The sequence below is a fragment of the Malaclemys terrapin genome, chromosome 10 (genome assembly GCF_027887155.1).
Source record: "Malaclemys terrapin pileata isolate rMalTer1 chromosome 10, rMalTer1.hap1, whole genome shotgun sequence".
Classification (NCBI taxonomy): Eukaryota; Metazoa; Chordata; order Testudines; family Emydidae; genus Malaclemys; species Malaclemys terrapin.
In genome coordinates this window covers 5819620-5840427 of record NC_071514.1, presented here as the reverse complement: position 1 = coordinate 5840427, position 20808 = coordinate 5819620, and positions in this window count along the sequence as shown.

The following is a 20808-nucleotide window of genomic DNA, read 5'->3' as shown; positions in this document are numbered from 1 at the left end:
ATCAGGCCCTTCCTGTGAGGCTCCAAAGCGATTCCTGTCTAGTAGCTCTAATAAAGAGAGGAACACGTAGCAAAGTCGCTCGTTAGCACGCTGAAGAATACACTTAAGCCTGTGTCTATTCAGACATGCCCATTTCCCACCCACAGCCTGCTCCGAAGCTCACTGAAATCCATGGAAAGACTCTCCTGTCCTGCACTCAGGAGATGAAGGGAGCTGGTGATGAGAAGGACTCAGTCTTACTTCCTCAGTGTGGAGTGTTTAACCAGACCTGCCCCCAAACCCTGCCTGGGCATGGAGGAAAACAACATTGAACTCCCAGCTGCCCACCTGCAAGGGCTTGTGCAATAAAGGCCTAACCATACTGGTGTTTAAAAGTTTGCTGAGAGCTGCTTAATATTTCTTCCTAGAGAGCAGTATTTCATCTTGAAACGTAATGCGCCACAGTAATGCACAATGTAATATAAGGGCAGTTCTTTAACAAGAATATCTACAAAGAGGCACCTACGATATTGCACTGATTAGCTACCATTTGGATAATTCTGAAGAACAGAGGACAGGCTCTAGTGATCACTGTTTTTATCAGTTGCAATTTACCCCATGTAGATTTGCTTTGGCTTTGATACAAAGTAATGTTGTATAAAGAGTTCTAAAGGAAAGACTACTTCTAAACAAAAGAAACCCTCAAAGGAAGTACAGAGCAAACCCACTGAAGTAAAGACAATCATCCAGGGGATTTTTTAAATTATTTCTTATTTTTAATCAACACAATTTTTGCCCCGTTTGTTAGATTCTTAGGAACACTAAAGTACGTGTTTCTCATTAAATTAACGAAGGACGGAAGAATAATCTTTTCTCATCTACCCACAGCAGCCCTGCATTAAATCCAGTAACTCTCCTAATGTTCAGTTAGATTCCTAAAGTGATAAAATGCCAATAGGTTTTCTAACTCAAACAAATACCTAAATTGTCATTACGTGTAATGCCAAATAGCCTTTGGAACAAGGGGGGGGGAATTTTAGAATGTATTGCAGGAAAGATTCAAAACACTTTTCTGAACTTTTAATACTGTTTTATTATTTGTTTATAAATACACTGCTTTCTGCAAGGAATTTTCCCAACCTTTTAAATCAGATTACAGAAATATGCAACTTTCCAAATACAATAGTACCCTCATTTATCCAGAGTGGCTCGTACCCTAACGTTTATGAAATATTTTACTTTCATCACGTTTGATAGAAAATCTCTCTCTCTCAAAGGCCAGATAGTTTATATTACAAGATTTAGAATAAAACTCTAAAATTAGGATCACATATTAAAAACGATCACCCAAAACGGACTAAGACAATGACCTATTGTCATAACTATAAAGGGAAGGGTAACAGCTCTCCTGTGTACAGTACTAGAAAATCCCTCCTGGCCAGAGACTCCAAAATCCTTTTCCCTGTAAAGGGTTAAGAAGCTCAGGTAACCTGGCTGACACCTGACCCAAAGGACCAATAAGGGGACAAGATACTTTCAAATCTTGGGGGGGGGGGGAGGAAGGTTTTTGTTTGTGCTCTTTGTTTGGGAAGTTGTTCACTCTTGGGACTGAGAGGGACCAGACATCAATCCAGGTTCTCCACATCTTTTTAAACAAGTCTCTCCTATTTCAAACTTGTAAGTAAACAGCCAGGCAAGGTGTGTTAGTTTATCTTTGTTTTCTCAACTTGTAAATGTACCTTTTGCTAGAGTGTTTCTCTCTGTTTGCTGTACTTTGAACCTAAGGCTAGAGGGGGGTCCTCTGAGCTCTTTAAGTTTGATTACCCTGTAAAGTTATTTTTCCATCCTGATTTTACAGAGATGATTTTTACCTTTTTCTTTAATTAAAAGCCTTCTTTTTAAGAACCTGATTGATTTCTCCTTGTTTTTAGATCCAAGGGGGTTGGATCTTGATCCACCAGGAGTTGGTGGGAGGAAGAAGGGGGGGGGATGGTTAATTTCTCCTTGTTTTTAGATCCAAGGGGGTTGGATCTTGATCCACCAGGAGTTGGTGGGAGGAAGAAGGGGGGGGGATGGTTAATTTCTCCTTGTTTTTAGATCCAAGGGGGTTGGATCTTGATCCACCAGGAGTTGGTGGGAGGAAGAAGGGGGGGGGGATGGTTAATTTCTCCTTGTTTTTAGATCCAAGGGGGTTGGATCTTGATCCACCAGGAGTTGGTGGGAGGAAGGAGGGGGGGGGTTAATTTCTCCTTGTTTTTAGATCCAAAGGGGTTGGATCTTGATCCACCAGGAGTTGGTGGGAGGAAGAAGGGGGGGGGGAATTTTTCCTTGTTTTTAGATCCAAGGGGGTTGGATCTTGATCCACCAGGAGTTGGTGGGAGGAAGAAGGGGGGGGGGTTAATTTCTCCTTGTTTTTAGATCCAAGGGGGTTGGATCTTGATCCACCAGGGAATTGGTGAAGGTCTCTCAAGGCTACCCAGGGAAGGGAATTAGCTTTGGGATGGTGGCAGCGGACCAGATCTAAGCTGGTAGTTAAGCTTAGAAGTTTTCAAGCAGGCCCCCACATTTGTACCCTAAAGTTCCAAGTGGGGAAGCAGCCTTGACACCTATGCTATGCTTTTTAACTATAATTTTCATTGTTCAGTATAATATACCCCACATTCTTGTGCTCCTTTAATGCTGTGGATATCCGCTTAAGGAGGATGCAACACCTTTCTGAGGGAAAGGAGCACATTAATAAAATTGTGGTCAAAGACATAACTAATCGATTGCTGTGAGTACTGTCTACACCCCTAAGGGCAAGTGCAGCCAGGCTCCTAACTGTTGGCAGCTCCTTGAGCTTAATGAGAAAGTGCAGGAACTTCTCATGGTTCGTAGAAGTCTGCACAGCCCTGGCCATCTGACCCAGACCAGCATGTCTGACAATGCCCTGCAGCTACAGCAGACACCAGGCCAAAACCTGGCAACCCCTAAAGTGGGTTTTTTGAGGTCTTATGAGGCAACTCATCCCACAACAGACCAAGAGCCAGACTGAAAGGTATTTAGGTGCCTAGTGGGATTTACAAAAGCACCTAAGTCCCACTGATTTCAAGCCCTTTTATACCCCCACTCTGCACCTTTAAGCATCTAAATACCTTTTTAAGTCTGGGCCTACCTTCCCCACCTGCAGAATGACTGAAGGCACTAACAACTGAGGGCAGTAACATGGCTCTTAAGCCATCGGCTGTGTTGGACGCACTTGCATTGTAGGGAGCCCTGCATTGCTGGAGGGAAGAGGGAGACTGCTGCAGTATGCAATTCCTCTCTCCCCCTTCTTCTGTCTGACGTGGAGGCAGATGGGCCCTTGTGCTGTATCTCCCCTTGTGCTTTGGAAGTGTGGCGCTACGTCCTTGGACTTCCTCAGCCCAAGGACCGGCTTGGGACCCAGCCTCGGTGCTGAATGCAAGCCTGAGCAAAATCTGACCTCTTGTGAAGGCTACCTGCCCTCAGCCTGACAGCAGACAAAGCTGTGACCTTTCTCATGCAGGGTGGTAGAAATGAAGCTATCTCACCAGGCTGCACACGCACTTCAGGAAACGCAGTGGGTTACTGCCAGTCACCACTAATAACAGCATCCCAATTACATCAGACGCCAGACAGAGCCCTAAAGCCACAGAGAAGAACCCCAGTCTGGTCCAGCTCACCAAGCAGGGAGAATGAGGAACAACAGGGAGAGAATGTCAATTTGTGCTTTTCCCAATCTCTCACCTCAAGGCTCAGTCCCACAAGCCAGCCAACCAGTGGGTTCTTTGTGGGCCAGTAGTGGGCCATCAGGGATGACGGACTGGCTGGCCCACATGGAGCTCCAGAGGCTTGCTCTGGGAATTGAAGGTGCACAAGGCTAGGCATGATCTGACAAAATAGGGGCCCTTGCTGTCCAAAATGTTCATGGTGTAATTTTTTCCCATGGTGTCGCTCTCTGTTAATCACAACGGATTGGGTCACGTGTCTGTTATACATAAAGCCATTTTCACATACCAGGCTCTTTTTAGAATTAATTTCATGACCTCAGCTATAGTACTGACACAGGAGTATTCATCCTGAAACCCACTCCACTGGTTTCATCACAGCAGAATGGTAATGCATTCTCACTGTTAACCCACTAATCTTAGCTACAGAAAACCCACTAAGTGGCAAGCCATTGATTTATTTGTCTGAGAGTTCCTTTTGCAAAATGCTTTGTTGGTGAAACGTGGTTGGGTTTGCAGAGACAATGAAAGATGCAGATAATCATTTAAACTGAATGAAGTGTCACACAAACAGATAAAAACAGATTGTTTCCCCCAACCCTCAGTATATGTAACATGAGCTGAGATCACACAGCACCTAGCAGGATCAAGGCCTACAAGCAGAGGGGACAAAAACTCAATGGACACCTGCTGAGTAGAGCACACATGTAGCAGAAAATATTCCCTTTTCAAAGGTGGTGGGCACCCAGAGGTCCCATTGATTTCAGTAGCGTTTGGGGTTCCCCAGTACCTGTGAAAGTCAGGACACTTGCATTTTAAGGGAGAGGATTTTAAAAGCACCCAAAACTCAAGTGACCTTTCAATGGGATTTGATGCTCCTAAATCCCCACGGTGCTTTTGAAACTCTCCCCCTTAGGCGCCTAAATGTAGATTCAGGAAACTAACCTAAGCTACGTTTTTGAGGTAGACATCCACAGATTCCATCCAATGCAGTGAACAAAAAGACATTTCTTCCTCTGAAAACCCTATAGGAAAGCAGAAGCATCTGTGTTACACTGCCTTACCTCAGTGTGTTGAAAATTCCTCCTGGATCCTGTGTCTACAGACTATCAGGGCTTTAAGGAACGCACACTGCATTGGCAGAGCTGGGCTCTTCAAAAGTTCGTTGGGCACTGCAAACAGTCAAGAGGTACAAAAACAGGTCAATAAAGAGTGGTGAGAGGGAGCAGAAGTGGCTTAAGGTAGAAATGGGAGGAACATGCATACATAAGCAGATATCCTAACCGGAGAAATCAATAGGCACTGGGTTAAAAGGTACTGGGGTGTTTACTCATAAATGTATGTGAGCAGTTTTGCAAGACAACAGAACTATCCATTTCAGCTGAGGCAGATAATGAATTAGACAGACACCATTGAGCGAAGTATGAAAAAAGTGCCTGTGTGTTTGTTGATCATACCATTTTACTGTCTACAGATGGAACCCAGTCCTTTCTCCCCATCTGAGGGTTTTGTGATAGTTTAAGCAAGGGACCACTTGAACAGACACTTGGCTTCACACTAGACCTTGTTAAAAACAGGCTGTTACAAAAGCGAAGCTTGGCCATGGGTTTCAAAACTGACTAGCAAGTTTATGGTTACCAACTTCAGACACCATAAGGAGGGCTGATGTTCAGACATTGCTGAGCACTCTGAAAACCAAGTCGCTTCAAGGTGTCTCGACCAAAATTTGGGGAACTCAAAATCACTAGCCATGTTTGAAAATCTTGGCCAAGACCCACAGAAATGTTTCCATAATTTATTTTTAATTCCCTTGGAAAATGGTTTTTAAAAAACAGGTAAACTTTTACTGGAAATGTCTGTTACCCAACATTAAAACACAGATTATCTGAAACCAACTCAATTGATTCTCATTGTCCAAGCTTTGATAAGTACAAATGATAAAGCCATCAGTATAAACGCTGGATTGGGCATTGGATTTCTGAATTACTCCTCTATTTATTATCTAAGGTGTTAATAGGAATACACGGCACGATAGGCAAGGAAATATTTCTGCTAACAATCGACGTTTCGCTGAAACCTCTGGAATTCATTGCCATTCCAATTTTGTTCATTAAAGGTAAAAGCACCTGGCTTACAGTAACAGGGCACCAGGCAAAAATAATGCTATCATAAATCCATCTCCTCCCTTATTCCTTGCAGTCACAACCAGGCCCTGGTGTGGCTTAGAGCAGCCATGGGGCTCCCTTAACTTGTGCTTTCCACCTATGGCCTCAAGGGGGCAGTCCAGCCACTGGAAATAGCTGGGGTACAGGAATGTCCCTCATCTCTGCAAAAAGCCCCAATATGATTCATGCCCTGGGGGTACCTGCGCAAGGTGACCTAGACCAGATCTGAATTAGCATAAAAGAGCCATAGCATAACCATGAATGGGACCTATTGGGCCTACAGGAGCAGAAGGGAAGGAGAGCGCGGACATACACACACACACACACCCCATTGTGCAGGGCTAGCTTGTTCCCAATCCCTCTGGAGAGGACAGTGCCAGCAGCATTAGCAGTCTGCCCTTGTGTCTAGCACCAGAATTGCTCTTTCCTCATACATAAGTACAAAATCTGTCCTTCCAGACGTAGAGATGTCCCAGCAACAACAGGAAACTCATGTTTTCAGGATAAATCATGCTATCAACTACACAAAAAGTTACACACAAGAGCCATGAACCCCTGCTGCTCGGCCAACGTTTTATTGCAGGAGCAAAAGTGAACGGCAGGAATGAAACCGAAATTAAACAAGGATCAGGTGACATGTTAGATAATTGATGTGGAATAGGAAATAGAAAGAAAAGAAAAGGGAGATTACGGAGTTTACACATTTATTGAGAAAGCTGGCGGGGGGGGAGAGGAGGGAAGAGGGTGAAGTCATGTAAAGGGCCAGGTCCTGATTCTCTTGCTCAATTTGAGGAGAATCTACTTCATCAGGACTCTTCCTGGAGCTTCAGTGTGCTCACAAGGGTCAGAATCTGCTCTTCAAAAATTGAAGGAAGAAGTTACATTTACCAAGACCTATTTTTAAAGGGATTCTTTTAGACTGTAGAAAACCCTACAGGAGCCCTAACCATGGGGGGGCTGGGGTTGACTATATTTAAAGGATGCCCAGTTGTCATCTCTTAGCACATTTTCTGACAGATATCAGCAGAGTTTTCCAAAACAGACCAGGGGATCGGGATGCCCATTTCTAATGGGAATTGAGCATCCCAATCCATTAAGCAGCTTTGAATGTCTCACCTGTAAAATATTTCAGTGTCAATTTAAACTGTTACCAAGAGCAGTACATGGGCCATACTGCAGAGACATCGAAAGGCCAGATTTAAACAGTATTTAGGTGCCCAACTCCCATTAGTTTAAATGGGAATTCGGCACCTAAATTCCTTCAATAAATCTGGCTCTAAAAGCCTAGTTCAGCAGTCTGTAGCGATCTCATTGAGAAAGTTTTCATTGGGAGCTTGGCTGGATAAAGGACTGCAGGATAAAGCCAATGCCATGGAATGAACAATAATTGAAGAAGTTTCAATCAATCTATTGCAGATTTTTGGAAATGCATGGAGTTTCTCCAAAACCCTCAAGGGAGAGCGAGGCCAGAGTGCCACATACAGACCATTATTCATCTGCTTTTTCAATGATCTAGCAGAAAGGAAAGCAAAAGAAATATATGTAACTGGTTTTGTTAAGGACTACAAACGCCATTTGGTGTGAGGAAGGTTGGGATAGTGGTTAGGGCATTAGTCTAGTACCAAGAAGATCTGTGTTCAAATCTCTCCTTTACCCCAGACTTGCAGTGCGCCCTTGGGCAAGTCACTAAGTGTCTCTGTGCCTTAGGTGCCCATCCAGAGCATGGGTCTAATAGCACCACCCTATATCTCAGGGTTGTTGGGAGGATAAATACATTAAAGATTGTGGGGCACTAGGGTAACGAGGTAGACCTAGATCAATAGGTTAGGAAATTGGGACATCATTTGGGGTCAATACTTGTGATTTTACATCTTTAACGATCTAATTTTAAAAATACAAAAAAAAAAATCTTTTCCTTAAATAACTGAGTAATTACAATCCATGGACAGCCCAGCGTAACTATAATGAAAACTCTACATCAACAGCACATAAAAATGTCAGCAAACCACAGCCGAAGTGCAGACAATTGCTGGTTCCCTTTCAGAGAGATTATTTTTGAAAAAATAGGCTTGTCATTTTATTTAGAACAAAATTAAAATGTTATCTTGTAATTTTGCGCTTGAAATCAACAACTGGCACAAAATGAGCAGTCAGGTCTTTGAACGTTTGGACTTTTAAGTCATAATTCTAAAGTGAAGTTCATTGGGACGTGAATGTTCATTCTCGACACAGAGACTGATGGTGGATTCGACTGGGGAAAAATAACACACACACACACGGCAAACACTTCAACAGCAATTTCCTCCAAAGGGACATTGGCAGGCACTGTGGGCAAAATCCAGACACCCAGAGGTATCTCCGAAGGGGAAGAAGGCTTGCGGGCTATGGACCAGCTGGCAAGCCCACCCAGTGTCTGGTGAAGTCGTCCATGGTCCCAACGCACCCATGTTATGGGTCTGGCAATCCACTGGGTGGATTCTCTGGTCTCACCCCTCCTCAGCCCATTCTCCCCTGCTATTGTGCACTGCCATGCAGGGAGCTGTGGAGAGTGTAGGGAACCCCGGCACTGTCCCTTCCTCTTCCCACTTTAGCTCCAGGGTGCAAGGAGATTATACAGGCACTGCTGTTTGCAGCTAGAGTCGGCGTGTGTGGCGGGGAGGAGTGACCCCATAGAGATAACAGTACCTGGGCACCCTCACAGCTTTATGTACATTCCCTCCTGTGATTTAAAGCTATAAACTGGGACTCAAAATAGAGTGAAAGGCAAGTAAGCTGATCCGCTGCAGGACTATGTCCTCCCAAACCCCTCTGGTTAGTGCTTCTACAGTATCAAGGACAAGAATCCAAGGCTGGGTCTACACTACCCGCCTGAATCGGCGGGTAGAAATCGATCCCCGAATCGACGCTCTTACTCCACCAGCGGAGGTGGGAGTAAGCGCCGTCGACGGGAAGCCGCAGAAGTCGATTTTGCCGCCGTCCTCACAACGGGGTAAGTTGGCTGCGATACGTCAAATTCAGCTACGCTATTCACGTAGCTGAATTTGCGTATCTTAAATAGACTCCCCCCTGTAGTGTAGATGTAGCCTTAATTACATTGTTTGACAACTCCATGCGCTGACTGTGTTATTTTGCTGGCACCTACATCAGTCCATGAAATAGCCAACCACACCCAAAGCATTAAACTGTTCTTGTAATGAGTCTTTCTAGTGACATGTACAAACCGCTGAACCTTTGTTCTTTTAGTTTATATGGTTTCTCTCACTAGAACTACAGCGTTATTTGTCATAGGCTTAGGCAGAATGGGCTTGATTCAGCCTGACTCGAAGACCAGAAACGAACATTGTGATAATCTAGTCCGACCTCACCGTGGCCTCTGCTTTGGCAACCTGCGATCACTGCAGGTACCAATAGCAGTAGCTAAGGATGGGGTTTTCAAAAGTACTCAGCAATGGCCTAACTCTGCTCCAACTGAAGCACTTTTGAAAAGCTCACCCTACATGATCACAATGAGGTATAGCCTCAAGTAAGCCTTAGATCAAGTGTAGCAATCACAGTCCCCAGCATCCTTCACACTAGAAAGCCACCCAATCGCCTCATTCCTGATACAGGGCGAGATTTAAAAGTTACATTAAAACACTTGCAACCCTTGCTTTACCTGCTACTTCAAATAACACAGATCTTGTATCCCATACATCCTACCACCACCAGGCTGCAGTATGCCTAGGGTAACCACACATGTAAGTCTTGTCTATACACAAAAGTTGTATTGCTTTGACTATATACTAGTATAGTTAAAGCGGAGTACCCCATTGTGTGAATGCAGTTATACCAGTATATAGTTGCTTTATTCCAGGATAGCTCTTCTTGTGGGGAAAGAGGAAGACATTATACTGGTATAAGGCACCTTTAAACAAGTATAACTGCATCCACAGTAGGAGATCATACCAGTGTAATTATTTTGGTGAAAACAAACACACACACAAAAAAAATCACACCTCTAACAGAAATAATTATACCAGTGCAAAATTACATACGCAGATGTTGCCTGAACTACAAACCCATGTATGTTTCTGCTATGGGCAAGATTAGTGACAAGTGGCATTGACACAACTGAATGAAAAATAAGCAACTTCAAATATGTGTAACTGAACAAATACAGCAGCATTCTAACGTAGCACAAAAGTCAAGCAGAAGCCTCTGTTAGGAAGTGTAAAGTTTCCTCTGTATTTTCATTTGAATACACTGCTGCTATTTATCACCTCTTTTTTTGCCTACATTTATCTTGGAGGAAATTATAATGAACCAAACAACTAAAAAGCCCAAGTACAATGAACAGTTGAGCAAGTGACAAATTAACTAAATTAGATTGATGGCTGCTGATCCATAACAGTGCTATTGAATCCCAATGCTACATCTCATTTTTCACCCCAAGGCCCCTCTCTTCTATTCCTGAACAGTGCTGTGTTTCTGGGAGAAGTCTGGTCTGTAAACCTGGAGACATCAACGCGAGTCCAGATTCAGTTTTTCCAGTCTGGTTTCAAAGCTTGCTAATGCCTTTTAGTCTCCAAAGAAACTCTTGAGATCGTAATCCAAATAAAACAAAACCGCTGAAAACTGAACTCAGATTTTCATGAAATGCTGCAGACAGGTCAAAACTGTTTCCTTAGTGTGTATGAAGGAATGTAAAACAATCTGTTTCTCCTGCTTCTTCACCCTTAGAAACCTCACTGGTCCGACAGAGTAAGTCTTTATCTGATCCCCTTCTCCAGATCACTTTGTTTCCCCAGCACTCTATCCTCTGTTGTATTCTCAGTTACAGCAGCAGTCAGACTTCTCTTCCAGCATGCAATTTTCCCCTGGGCCTCTAGAAACCTTAATCCAAAGTTTTCCAACTTCATATCCATTAAGGCATTGGCAGGGCAGCCAAGAGAGAAACTTCACTTTTTTTTTTTTAAATCACCATCTGCCAAGTTCTTGCTAAGTCTGAGAGGGTTGTTTAATCACTTTCTACATTTCCAGTGGTATGAAAATAAAGTGTAGTGATGGCACTTTAAAAGATTGCCCATTTTACCTAACACACATGAGGCTACCCAGCTATAGTATTCCTTTGTACTTCCCTATACTCCCCACTGGGGATCCCTGGACTACAGTAGATACTGGAGTACAGGGATTTGCCCCACCGTGTCAAAGTTGGAAGCCTGAAGTTAGGAGCTTAAATTCATATTTAGGCACCTAAATAAGTGCCCTGATCTTCAGGGGTTCTGAGCACTCTTAAATCCCTGTGTCTCCTATGCTCAGCACATCTGAAAATCAAGCCACTTATTTAGGTGCCTAAATGTGGATTCAGATGCTTAGTTTCAGCCACATAACTTTGAGAAAATGGTGACGTGTTATTTAAGGCCTAGGTAATACAACTGGCAAGTTAAAGACCATCCCCCTAAACAGGCCTAAATCTCAACTAATACAACCCTGACAGCTAAATACACAGGCCAAATTCAGAGGCCCGGGGCTCCTCTCCCATGGGTGGGGAAAAACACACTGAATATTCTAGTCAGGCCCTTGTCACCAGATCATGCTTTCAGCCAGGTGGGGATGGCAGCTCACTGATGAAGCCCAGAGAAAGGGTTTCAAAACCCACCAAGGCTGGGGAAGAGACATCTCAAATCCCCCAGCTAGATGTATGGGGCAGTTTGCTCCTCCATCCGCCCAAACCTTGCTTTGATAGCATGGCTTGTACACACGTCTCTTTGCGACTGGCTCCCCAACCAGCCCCACACAGTGGCTGAGTAGGTCGACCCTTTCAGCGAAGGGGAGGCGGACTGTGGAGGAGATAGCGAAGGCTAAAGAAGTGCTAGTTTTCAGAGCTGTTTGCAGTTGCTTTTGAGCCCTTCAAGGGAATATGCTGCCCAGTTACTACCTCACTACTGACCCCCCCATTAGTCACACCCTGAATGCCTACAGGACCCAATCATATATTCATACAGAAGGGTTTCCAGGAGCTTGGAGGGAGTTGCGAGTCCTCCGCTTCCATGTGTGGGGATTGTTTCTGCTCCTTTGCTCTCCCTTGTGCCGTGTGCTGGAGAAAGGTGGATCTGGCCAGACTTCCCAGCAGATCCAGGCAGTTGGTTGGCCCCATAGAGCATCCTCACCTTTCCAGGAACCACCATTTAAATTTTCAAAATTTGTTCCAAGGCTTTGAACTGTTAGAATAATGAAGAGAGAGACAAAACGAGAACGTGACCCCAACCCCTATTTCATTTCACATAACTGTGCTAAGCTCTTCACTCTGCTGCCTCTCTGGCCCATTTTATCTATTGTTTATTTCATTTTTTTCCAGGAAATTGTTCATTAAGGGTAAAAGCACCTGGCTTACAGTAACAGAGCACCAGGCAAAAAAAATCTGTCATCAGGGATGGGGAAGAACATTCATTAATACATCAGACAGAGCAAACCCATAATGAACCAAGGGACTGCAATGAAATGTCTTAAATATAATGCAGAAGGGCCACATTTTCTACTGGTGTAAATGACACAGTTCTGGTGAAGTCAATGTGTCAGTTTCCACCAGCAGAGAATTTGGATCTAGCAGTTCGGTCTTTGAATGCAGATGGCGCAAGGGTCACAGGAATTAATTGAAGGGCAAATGCAGATCTCGTTATCTGGCCTCTATAGGTGGCTGTGATCCATCTCTCTCCCGGGCCTTGCCCTTTTAAATTTGCTGTCATACACTGTTATTGTTATTCCCAAAGTCATTACACTGTAATAGAGATAAAAGTGGTGGGCTGAGCTCTGGCTTTCAAGGGGATTTTAGAGCCAATACATATTAATGTTTTCTGCACAATTGAGAACAAGTACATCTCTCTCTCCCTCTGATCAAGAATGGCACAATAAAAAGGTACGATCTTTTACTTCCCCCTCCATAGCCGGCTCTCCCCTCTCGCTTTCAAACACCTGGCACTCAGAGGGAAAACTCAATCGGATTTTCACCCAGCTTGTGCGAGACAGTTTGTTTACATTGACCGTCCGCAGGCACAGCCGCCCGCAGCTCCCAATGGCTGCAGTTCGCCATTTCCGACCAATGGGAGCTACAGGAAGCGGCAGCCAGCACGTCCCTGTGGCCCGCGCCACTTCCCGCAGCTCCCATTGGCCGGGAACGGCGAACTGCGGCCACTGGGAGCTGCGGGTAGCTGTGCCTGCGGATGGTCAATGTAAACTGTCTCACAGCCCGCCAGAGGATTACCCTGACAGGCCAGAGGTTGTCCACCACTGGTTTAGACACAACAAATCCTGCATCTGTGGTTCTATGACTCTAAATGGAAGGCTGACCAAGTTTCTGTGTTAGCGAACTCTCTCCAGCTAGAACGGATGAGTTGGAATCTGCCTAGCTGCTCAGAGGAAAAAAGAGCCCCGTGACTTGCCAAAAAGTGATTGAGGATATGTCCCAGGGAGGAAATCACAGCAGTCCAGATCTTAATAGTACGCTCTCACATGTTCCTTTTTTGCCCCAAGAAATCTAAAGCCTGTCTTTGTAGATCTAAAAAAAGAGGGGACAGGTGAACCTCAGACAAAGGAATGTTTTTCAATAGATCACTACATGCATGCCCCTCTCTTGCACTGACTAGACACCAATCCACAACCTCAATCACTGTTCAGCTCAAGTGTAAGCTTGTGAGCCTGTTTTATTTAACACCTGGCCTGTGGAAATCCTGTGTTTTCCATACAAGCTACTGTTTCCTCTCCATGACTCACATAAATGAAGCATAGAATCATAGGACTGGAAGGGACCTCAAGAGGTCATCTAGTCCAGTCCCCTGCACTCACAGCAGGTCTAAGTATTATCTAGACCATCCCTGACAGGTGTTTGTCTAACCTGCTCTTAAAAATCTCCAATGGTGGAGATTCCACATCCTCCCTAAGTAATTTATTCTAGGGCTTAGCCACCTGACAGTTAGGAAGTTTTCCTAATGGCCAACCTAAAACTGTCCTTGCTGCAATTTAAGCCCATTGCTTCTTGTCCTATCCTCAGAGGTTAAGGAAAATAATTTGCCTCCTTCCTCCTTGTAACTACCTTTTATGTACTTGAAAACTGTTATGTCCCCCCTCAGTCTTCTCTTCTACAGAAGAAACAAACCCAGTTTCAATCTTCCCTCATAGGCCATGTTTTCTAGATCTTTACTTACTTTTGTTGCTTTTCTCTGGACTTTCTCCGATTTGTCTACATCTTTTCTGAAATGTGGAGCCCAGAACTGGATACTATACTCAAGACACCTAATCAATGCCGAGCAGAGCAGAAGAATTACTTCTTGTGTCTTGCTTACAACACTCCTGCTAATACATCCCAGAATGATGTTTGCTTTTTTTGTAACCGTGTTACACTGTTGACTCATATTTAGCTTGTGATTCAGTATGATCCCCAGATCCTTTTCTGCAGTGCGCCTTCCTAGGCAGTCATTTCCCATTTTGTATGTGTGCAACTGATTGTTCCTTCCTAAGTGGACTACTTTGCATTTGTCCTTCTTGAATTTCATCCTATTTACTTCAGACCATTTCTCCAGATCATTTTGAATTTTAATCCTATCCTCCAAAGCACTTCCCTCCCAGCTTGGCATTGTCCGCAAACTTTAAAGCGTATTCTCTAGGCCATTATGTAAAATCGTTGATGAAGATACTGAACAGAATTGGACCCAGAACTGATCCCTTCAAGACCCCACTTGATATGCCCTTCCAGCTTGAATATTTAGTAATGGGCTCTTCAATCTAACAAAGGTATAACGTGATCCGATGGCTGGAAATTGACACTAGACAAATTCAGACTGGAAATAAGGCATACATTTTTAATGGTGAGAGTAATTAACAGTTGGAACAATTTACTAAGGAAGGGTTATGTTGGATTCTCCATCACTGACCATTTTTATATCAAGAGTGGATGTTTTTCTAAAAAAATTGCTCTAGGAATCGTTTTGGGGGAAGTGCTATGGCCCACGTTATACAGGAGGTCAGACTAGAAGATCACAACGGTCCCTTCTGGCCTTGGAACCTATGAATCTGTGGGCAGGAGCATGCACTGTGCCTACACTTAATTAACCTCTTCCACAATAAAAAAAGAGAGGCTAACAGTTCTCTTGCTAGATAGGGCACCATTAGTAAAAGCTCTGGGCATTTCCAGCCAAGTAACCTTTTATTCTCTGCTTCCCACCCAATAACGCTGAAATAAAAATGGCTGTAACAAGGTAAGACAATAGCAAACCCGAAACACACAGCTTGAACTTCTCTAGAAGGCTGGTCCCTCCAGGTCTTCGTATGACCTGCTGTCCCTTACTGGACATGCGAATGAAAGCATGTAATGTTTGCCTAGACTTTTGACCTTACCCTTTCTAACTGAACAGTTCTCTAGCCTGCTCTGTCAAAGTGCTCTTTCTTCCCCACACTCTTCCTAAGGTACCGTTTGGATTCATATAGGATGGTCTTGCAGCTAAAGAACAAAAATGGGAGTCAAGCGTTCAGAGTTCTATTTCCAGCTGTGTAGCAGACCTGATGTGCAAAGCAGGGCCTTAGTTTTCCATGTGCTTTTGTACATGTGCCCAAGTTCTCTCCCTGGGGAGAAGATGAGAGAAAGAATGAACCACGTGAGAGACATTAGTCACATCACTTCATGTACCACTGGAAAGTGCTCAGATACTTTGGTGATAAAAGTAATAGAAGAACGTGTATAAAATAGAAAAGAATAGAATAGCATATGTTTCGCACATGCAAGCTGAGGGCTGTGTATGCATATACCTTAACCTCTCGCCGCCTCTGTTTTCCAGTCTGTAAAATGGGGCAAGTACTTCTTCTAAACCTCACAGAGGAGATTGTGAGGCCTCATTAATGTTTGTTAAGCACTTTGAAGAAAGGTGCTACCTAAATGCAAATGCAAATTCATTGGCAGTCCCAGGAATAGAACACTGAGTTCCTGGGTCCCAGCACAATGCTCAGTCCACTAGATCTCTACCTGACAGGAGGCACAGTGGTACCCTAACTCTGCATTTCCATGCTTTCTAATATTTGGGTTATTTTCAGTTTAACATTAGCTTTTAAAGTCCTGGCTTTAGATCTTTAACACACACAATTCTATAAATGGGGTATTTCCCCTTCCTGTTACCGATACATATTTTCTGAACAAGCAGAACACCAGCTTCATGACATTATTTGGCTGGAAATTCAATAAATTATCTGCTATAAGAAGAGCTACAACCTTTATTACTTGATTTTTTTCCCCCTCCATGGGAAGCAGAGTTCAAAACAATCCCTTAACTAATGGCATTGTCACTGTGCTACTCTCAGTCCCTAGGGGTAGTTCTTCTCCTGGTTTTTAAATGGCTTTATAAAATGTGCCAATCAAACAAATGGACTCCTTTCTCCATCCCTCTAATACAGCCTACAGTGCCTGGATACTATGATGGCATTATAAAAATACCATAAATAAAGAGATACAGAGCTAGCAAGATCAGCTTGATAGAATGATAGATACAGAGCTTGCAAGATAAGTCAGACAGAATAGCAGATACATAGATATGTAGATACATTGATAGACAGCTCTTACTCCCAAATTTTGTCAAGAAAGAGAGCTGGTTTTTGAGCTAACACAACTAAAGACTATTTTAGACTGATGACACTTATTTTTTACCCATTTGGACTCTCCAGTATAATATAATAAGGGAGTGAAAACATTCCATCTATTGCTGAAATATCAGAGAGGTGTGAGTGATTGTTTGGGGGGGGGGGGGGGAGAGAGGGAAGGTGTCACTGTTTGCATCTGTAACCCACCTATTTAGGAACTGTCCTAACATTACCCTACAGGCTGTCTAAAGTTTCTGACTGACCCAATCTGTGCTCCACAAAACATCAGCAGGAGAAGGCCGGGTAGCTGTGGTAACATCCCCTGTCCCCTTCTTCCCCTCTCAAGGCCTCAAAAGCAGATCAGCAACATTTTGTCCAGTGTTTACATCCCACAAAGGGCTTCCCCGTTTAAAACGGTCACTTAGAGCAGGGAGGTCTCAAACTTCATTGCCTCGCGACCCCCCCCCCCCCCCCCCCCCGACAACAAAAATTACTACATGACCTCAGGAGCAGGGACTGAAGCCTGAGCCCGCCCAAGCCCTGCGGCCCCGCATGGGGGAGGAGGGGAAATCCAAAGCCCAAGCCCTGCCACCCCGGATGGAGGGAGCAAAGCTGAAGCTCATGGCCTTCAGCCCCAGGCAGGGGCCCATAACCTGAGCCTTGCTGCCCAGGGCTGAAGCCTTGTAACCCAGCAAGTCCGAGCCAGCCCTGGCAACCCCATTAAAATGGGGGTTGCGACCCACTTTGGGGTCCCGACCCAGAGTCAGACAACCACTCACCTAAAGGGAACTGAAATTCTGCTCCTGTCAGGTGTACGCACCGTGCAAGGGGGTAGCGCTGGCTAGTTGACGACACCCTTTGAGGTGGCAACACAACATCATACCTTCGCTGCCACATTAGTGGAGATGACCGATCTAGTGGCTGCTGAAAGGAAAGAAAGATGACCCCTCTATTGCCCCATCTCCTTTCCCCCTGTAGGCTCTAGTTCAAGAACCAATACAGGGACATTCCTGTGGCCAATACAGAGAGGAGGTCAGATTATATTGGTCCCTTCTGGCTTTATAATCTATGAAAGCCCCTCTGTGAGTGCCCTCCATGGGGACTGGGATTAGGGTTACCACCTTTGAAATGCAAACACACCACACTCTCAGCCGGCACACATACACCCCTCCACACAAGGCAAGCCTGCTGCAACCCCAATCCCCAACCACAAGGCAACTCCGCACCTTCCCTTCAACAGCCCTTTATAGTCACTCAAACCCTCTCTCTTACACACACACGTACGTTGGTGGGCAAACAGCTGCTGTATTTTCAACAGTTTTGATCGGTTATCGCATAAACTGTGGAAGTGGGAATACTGCAGCACCTTAAGCTGGACACAAACTTTTAACGGCAGATATCCCAGTGTATTGTGGTAACAACGCAAGTCTTTAGACCCACATAAAAGAAAACCAGCAGATTACATTATTTTTCTGGCAAATACCAGCCAGGCTGTAACCCTGACTGGAATCTGTGAGAATGGCTAGGTCAGCCTCAGCAACACGGTCTCTCCACAAACTCTGTGAGGATTAATCAGAGTCTGGTAAAGCTGACCCTATGGATGGTGCTCCTTGAGCTCCAAAACCCTCAGAAGGCGGGGAAGTCAAGGACAGCCTGGCAGCGTGGCTCCTGAGAGTCCTGGTTGTGCCTACATATTATGGCAGCTCATATAAGCCAAATCCTTCCCACCCTATGTGCACAAGTAATCCCACTGACTTCAGCTGGGGCCTCTCTCATAAAGGCCAGTAGAGTTAGGCCCATGCACAATCATTTCTGATACAAAACTCTCCCAATATTACAGACAGTAACATCAGCCACACAACATAAGGCCAAACACTGGCCCCATCAATAGGGCTTTGCCATTAACTTAAGCGGAACCAGAATTTAGAATATACAAAAATACTTGAATTTCTTGGAGACTAATCAGGCATCAACTCACCCCTGTGGCGCCTCCTACTGGTCATCTCGGGAATTAGCTCACCAGCATCCAGAGCGCCCTCTGCAGGCCAGGTGTCCCGCCTGTTGTTGTTGCTGGACGCCCCCGAGTCCCTCCCGGACCTCGGTGCCCTTGGCTTGGGTGCTGCCCCCCCTGGCAGTACCCCACTCTCTCTGGGTCTCCCCACCCAGGGGAACCCCCACCCCCTATCCCAATGTCACCTCAGTCATGGCTACTGCCTGTCACCATCTAGTCCTGGGGCAGACTGCAGTCTATCAGCCAATCATCACAGGCAACAAGGGGTTTGGACTGACTGCCTTTACCCACCCTCAGGTTGCCCCTCTGCAACCCCAATACCTATACGGGCCTAGGACCAGGCCCTGCAGCCTGGGGAGTTGCAGGCCTAGGGCTTCCCAGTCCCCAAGGCCTTTCCCCAGCCCTGCCTCACTCTAAGTCCCTGGGTGAGCTCCCTGCAGCCAGGCCTGTCTCTCTCTACAGTCAGAGGGAGACTCCTCAGTCTCTGGCTGCCCTGGCCTTCTTATAAGGCTGAGTTACTCGGCTGGAGCGTGGCCCCAGCTGCGGCCACTTCCCCAATCAGCCGGGGTTGCCCCTTTCCATAGCCCCAGCCCTCTGCAGAGCTTTTCCAACCCCTTCAGGGCTGGAGCGGGTGTTCACCCCGCTACAGTGACCATAAGGCTTAAGAGCAGTCCTTTTTGCTTATTGCAATTAGCGCTCCTGGCATTTACTAAACATCCGACAGTGTTATTTCTGCATCATATTCCTATCAGTTCCTTACAGCATCCCAGTGTGAAATGGAGAAGTGGCACATAAGTGACAGCTGAAAAACTAAAGATCAGGCTGCAGCCTGAATAATGCCCAGCATTTTACAGTTTAAACAAAAGATCTGCGAGTAATGTCTTACCTCCTTATTACGATGAATTAAGCGTAAACTGCAATGTCATGAAACTGCATAGATTAATTACACATATGCTCTGTATAAAACAGGGCTTTTCAAGTTCTTAAGCATAAGCCATTAAGGGAAAGGAGTAACATTTTCTAATTACGTCGCTGATCTAAATTCCTTGTCTCTCTCCTGTGAAAGCATTTCACTCCTTCACCATGAGCCACATTAATGATAATTTCTGTTACTTGATATAGCCTTTGTGCTGATCAAATTGTCACCAGCTGACATGTGTTTTTGGCACATTTTTACCTTTCCACAAGCCCAGGGATTGGCAACATTCGGCACGCGGCTCGCCAGGGTAAGCACCCTGGCGGGCCGGGCCAGTTTTACTTACCTGCTGACACGGCAGGTTCGGCCGATCGCGGCCTCCACTGGCCGCGGTTTGCTGTCCCGGGCCAATGGAGGCGGCGAGAAGCGGCGCGGGTGAGCAATGTGCTGGCCGCGGCTTCTCGTTGCCCCCATTGGCCTGGGACGGCGAACCGCGGCCAGTGGGGGCCGCGATCGGCTGACCCTGCCGCGTCAGCAGGTAAGTAAAACTGGCCCAGCCCACCAGGGTGCTTACCCTGGCGAGCCGCGTGCCGAATGTTGCCGACCGCTGCACAAGGCTATGCTTTCAAACATTTGAAATTATTGTTAGCTTTGAAGAATGTACTAAAAATCAAATTTTTTAAAAAAATGTTGTTGGGAGCTTTGGGAAAATCTGTATTAGGATGGCCCACTAATTAAAATAAACTAATCACATCTTACTTCTACTTTTCAAATGTATCTGCCTACAGATCTAAAATCTCTTTCAGAACGATTAAAATCAGAACTAAAAAAATCCCAACGCGCTTTCCTCTTTCATGCGGAGTCAGACGGAACACACTTTTTCAGATTTCAAAGTCCATTAAAACATCATCACCTTTGAAAACAGATGCACAATCAGCCCCAGAAGTGATTTATACAAGTGAGATGCTGAAAACTGCCAGGAACTATTCATGTTCAAAGTTCCCCCAGCAGGCTCAGCCAAGTCCAGTTTGAATCACATATAATTAGGACTTTTCAGACCATAAAGATCAATAATATAATTAGTAAATGATATGTTATTTCTCAAAATACGATACTATCTTTGATCAAGTGAAGTTGACTGACTGCTCCTGACATTTAATGTTAATTAAGGAAAACATGTGATAAAAAGTTCCTTGGAGAATTATCTAATTACGCTACATAAAAAAACAAAAATATGTAGTATCTGTAGTTTAAGGTTTACTTCAATGACTATTGTTTAGGAAACTTTAGGAAGGAATTAGCATTAACATTTTTCTTCTTCTCTACAGAAATAATTTGTGACATTTGAGTGTATATATCAGATGGCCCAGTTTAGTAATGAGATATGTCCTACTTATAACATCTGAATTT